This window comes from Aplysia californica, unplaced genomic scaffold (genome assembly GCF_000002075.1).
Source record: "Aplysia californica isolate F4 #8 unplaced genomic scaffold, AplCal3.0 scaffold00009, whole genome shotgun sequence".
NCBI lineage: Eukaryota > Metazoa > Mollusca > Gastropoda > Aplysiida > Aplysiidae > Aplysia > Aplysia californica.
In genome coordinates this window covers 1,109,125-1,114,045 of record NW_004797279.1, presented here as the reverse complement: position 1 = coordinate 1,114,045, position 4,921 = coordinate 1,109,125, and the positions used below count along the sequence as shown (strand labels likewise).

Sequence of the window (4,921 nt, the reverse complement as noted above, 5' to 3'; positions counted from 1 at the left end):
AGAGAGAGAGAGAGAGAGAGAGAGATAGAGAGGGAGAGGGGGGAAGAGAGATGGAGGGGGGATAGAGAGGGGTGGAGAACGTGGAGATCAGAAAGACAGACTGACAGACAGACAGATAGACAGAAAGATAGACAGACAGAGACAAATACATTGTACATATAGATATATTGTGTAAAATTAAAGAGATAGTTAAACTTAAATAACTTCACCGGAAAAAAGAGAATTAGCATCCTGAGCAAAACAAAGCTCAGTCAAAAATGTCCAAGACATTCGTAGAACATGTAGTTGTATTAGACAGGTAGACATCTAGAAGAGTGTCATGTTTTAAATTATAGACCAGCAAAAAAGGGAGGATGAGGGGTGGCTTGAAAGGTGATAGTTTCTACAAGTACATGTAACTGTCTAAGGTGGTTGTAAGAGGAAGTTTGACTGTACATGTATATTTTAGGGGCTTCAACAGTTTATCAACTCATGGTGGACACATTAAACGAATAAATGATCGCATAACTACTTACAATTCACGAACAGGTATCCTTTTCGACGCAAAGAAAAATAGCAACAAAAATTCGTCTTTACGGAACCTGTTACGATGTTAAATAACAACGTCCTTGCTTTTTCTGTCCCACATGTCTTTTTCTGGAAGTATTTAAAGAGTTGTTATTTTATTACAACCACGGGAAAATAGCTGGATCCAGAATGCTAGAGACAACAATTCACCAACACTTGGTCTAGACCGTTAATTAGAATTATCACAGAATCTGAAGCCTGACAACTGTTGCACCCTCTCCGGACACAATCCGCCTCTTATACCTCTGGCCTCACGCTTCGTCAACCATCTGGCAACCCAGATCGCACAAGAGTGTGCGGAGTTAGATGCCAGCTTGGCCCGCGAGTCGGCGGGTTGAGAGAGCGAGCGCGAGTGTGTGAGTGTGAGTGTGTTTGTCCACGCGCGCGAGCGTGTGTGGAAAGGTTGGGGGGAGCAGGGAGGTATTTGGTTGAGTTTGGAGTAACCTCCGTGCGAGACTGTGTAAAGTTTCTTCACTTGTGGGCGTCTGGGTTTCGGTGACGCGCGTGAACTGCTGGCTGGTGGCATGTGGCGGTGACTACTAGCCTGAGGGCAACCGGCAACAGACGTTCTGACTTGACGGATGACCGGCAAGTGGGGAGGTAGACAGAGAAATAAATAGACAGACAGAAAGTCTCCTCGTCTGATAGAGGAACTACAGTTAGTAAAACAGGCATTTCGACGGAAAGATGTAAATAGCGGAGAAACAGACGACGGACAGATAGTCTCCTCGCAGGCTGATAGGTGGTAAGGATAACTGACATTCCGAGCAAAAGAGTGACCCATAAGAACAGTGGAGAGGCAGACAAAGAAACAAACAGACAGAACGCCTCACAACCTTATAGAAAAATTTTGTTTATAGAAAAAACAGACATTATGAGGAAATGATCGAGAAAAAGAGCATCGGAGAGGCAGGCAGAGAGGCAGGCAGAGAGTTTAGAAGGCATGTAAACAAAAATAGTGTATTCAAAACACACGACAGAAATATAAAAGATGGCTGAAAAAAGTAAAGCAGAAAGTAATGATAAAGGTCCTATGGAAACACACATCAGAGAAATAAAAAATAAATGACAAGACAACGTGCAGGTAGACGTACAAATAGGAGGACAGACAAGTGGAGAAGGAGAAAGGGAAATAGACGAAAAGTCTCGCAGGCTGATAGAGGGGTTGTGGTTAGAAAAAGCATTCTGACGAAAAGAGCGATCGGTAAGAATAGTGGAGACGCAGACGAAGAAATAGACGGACAGAAAGCCTTGCAGCCTGAAGAGAGGAGTAAAATTATGGTTTAAAAATACCCAGACATTTTAAAAAGAGCAACCGCTAAGAATAGTAGGGAGGCAGACAGAGATACTGACATGGAGCCCAGCAAGCGTGTAAAGGAATGGTGATGTTTTCAATATACCAGACAGAAATAGACATCACAAAAAGGTAAAGGAAGGGGAAATGACATAAAAGAGAAATATAAAGGTTGAATGAAAAGACATACTAACGCGCAGGTACGGTAGACTAGACGTTCAGACGAATAGAACTACAGATAAGTGAAGAAGCAGACAGAGAAAGAGACAGACATGAAGTCTAGTAGACAGATAGACAAAACATTGTCAGCAGAACAGATATTTAGTCAGGCACATCGACCAGAAGGGGGAGAGGCAGGCAGAGTATTAGATAAAAAAAAGATAGCGTAGCAGACTAATACACTGACTAATAGAAAGAAAAACAGAATAAAATAAAGTATTGATGAACATACAAGATTAGATCTATACTGAAATTCGTTTATAAAGGATGGCCAAAAAGTGTTACTGACTAATTGTCAGAATGACAAACGATTGGACCTACAGAACAGCAGTCTAGCAAGGTGGCACATGTACACAAATTAGAGTATAGTCAGAATGACAGAAATTAATCTAAAGGCTGAATGAAAAGGCGTAAGAGAAGAAAAAATCAAAGGTAGATGGAAAGATATAATAGAAAGAAAAATAAAGAATAAAAGAACAGACATATAGCAAAAAGAGATATAGCAAGGTTCAATAAAAAAAAGACATAGATCTAATAGAAATAAATATAAAGGGTGTAGGAAAAGATATAACAGAAAGAAGCATACAGAATGGATGAGATGTAAAGACTTATCGACTTGTAGTCAGAAAGATAAACATTCAGACGGATAAAGCGAGTGACATGTGATGAAGCGGACAGGTAAACAGACAGAAAGGCAGTTTTGCAGAGTGAAAGACGAATTCTAGTTAGAAAAATAATTTACATAGAATGGTAAAGAATGTCGCAAAATACATAACAACGGGTAATCAGAAAAATAGGTGAGCAAAAATCCGGCCAAAGAACAACACAAACAAGAGGACAGGCACAGCCTTTCATCATATTGAGGACGTGCCCAAGAGGTTTTTGTACTGTGGTATAACCTTTTTTGGGACGTGCTAATCTCGAAGGCGTACTGTTTTGGGGCATACAATTTTTATCCAAAAAGATTATTCAACTCTGTTTTCTCTGTCCAAAAGTTCTGTGCAAGAACATTCATACTGCCTGAATTGTACATTCGTGTTTCTATTTTATATAATATGATGGTTTGAAATATGCCTCAATAATTGTCATTGGTCTGTTGCTGATTGAACGTCATAATAATAAGAACAATAATAATAATAAAAATGATAGTATTAATAATAATAATAATAATAATAATAATAATAATAATAATAATAACAGTAATGATAATAATAATAATAGTAATAATAGTAATAGTAATAATAATAATAATAGTAATAATAAAAATAAAAATTAATAATAATAATAGTAATAATAATAATGATGATAATAATAACAACATCAACTACAACTGTTATGATATATTATTGTGTCCGCTTCGTAAGCCATAGTTAAGATGAAGACCAACAGACGGCCACGAAAAAGAACGGGGAAAGTACAGGGAGAAAGTTGCTCCGGATTTCAGTCATCAGAAACACAAGGCATGACCGACACAGTACTTTGATCAATTAGTTGTTTGTTTTTGTTTTTCAAGAGTAGTTCTTAATATGTAAAACCATTGAAATAGAAAAGATGGGAATGTGTGTTGTGACTCTGTTTTGCAATCATCAGTAGGCTGTATGTTAATTCAATCCTGGCGTAAGGTTTGGGAGCCTGTTCTGTGCCGATTTTTCACAATCATTATCAAACACGTTTCGACATACTTTTTTTTATTCAGTCAAAGCTGATTGCTTGTATTGTTTCGTTGATGCTGTTGTCTTTGTTTTGATTTATTGTTTCGGCAGCTGGCTCACGCACTTCTTCGCCCGAGAGCAATTATCTTGAAGCATTGCTTGATTATTTGCACAGTGACAGCTGCTGTAAAATATTATGTGTAACAGTGGGGTGAAATCAGGTGCTTGCCGAAAAAATGAATTTGAAGAAAAAGGCTCCGGTTCGGGAATTTTCATCCAAGTTTTGTTTTTTGGTTCAACACCTTTCATATCCTTTTAAGAACACAACTCAGTGTAGACTTGAATGAAAAACGCTGATTAAAAGCACCAAAAAAAGTGAATTTTCAGTTTCCACGGACTCGCAAGCGATGTAAAGGACTAAATTTTGGCAGCTATTTTTTTGCTAATTTTACCTCGGAAACCAGGCACCCCCACCTCCGTCAATTGTAGACGGATCAAGTAGTTTTTAAAATGAATGGATATGTACTGAAAGTAAGACAAATAAACACGGTTTAAGATGATACCAATAACTGCAAATGCCCCAAAATTGACGAGCGCCTGATTCCACCGCGTTGTGACACACATTATTATTGTCGTTGCTGTTGCGTTTTCTTCTCTTTTGTACGAGCAATTGGAGAGACCGTTTTGTGAAGCAAGCTATAGATCTACCTTTATCTATTTGTTTTTCAACGTTGCTGTTGTTTATATAGCTACTATTGGTTTTTAAGTTGTTTCAACGCTAAGTAGATTTATAAATGGGGGCTGGGTCTAGAGGCTTGGGTGTTCGCCTCTTATTCAATAGGTTCGAGGTTCGAATCGGGATAGAGATGGAAAATTTGCTTTTCTAAAATGCTATCCTTTCCTGCTCTCTAACAATGTTCTGTCGTCTTCTTTCGCCTCCACTTTCTCCCCTCACCTCCTTTGCCCCCTCCTCTGGGCTACTTGCTTTTTCTGCAGCCTTTCTACTGTTACTCCTTGGTTCGTTCTTACAACTGTCTTTCAGCCACACCCATGATCTTATGGTAGGTAAGATCTACACCTAGCCTTCTCGGATAAGGGTGAAAAAATCGCGGAGATCACGTGTGCAAGTCGACCACGTTAACAATCCCTTGGTGGTCCAAAAATCGATAAGAATAGACTTCGTTCGCCA

At 38.9% G+C, this 4,921-nt stretch overlaps 1 protein-coding gene across 6 annotated transcripts in view; it reads right to left on the bottom strand.

Annotated features, from left to right (window-relative positions):
* LOC101845814 overlaps positions 1-861 on the bottom strand; it is a 124,842-nt gene extending 123,981 nt beyond the window's left edge. For all 6 annotated transcript variants that reach the window (XM_013082706.2, XM_013082707.2, XM_035969847.1 and 3 more), the window contains exon 1: positions 516-861. The gene's annotated coding sequence lies outside the window, so the exon portion shown is untranslated. The remainder of the gene's footprint in view (positions 1-515) is intronic.
* Between the last annotated feature and the right edge of the window lie 4,060 nt (positions 862-4,921).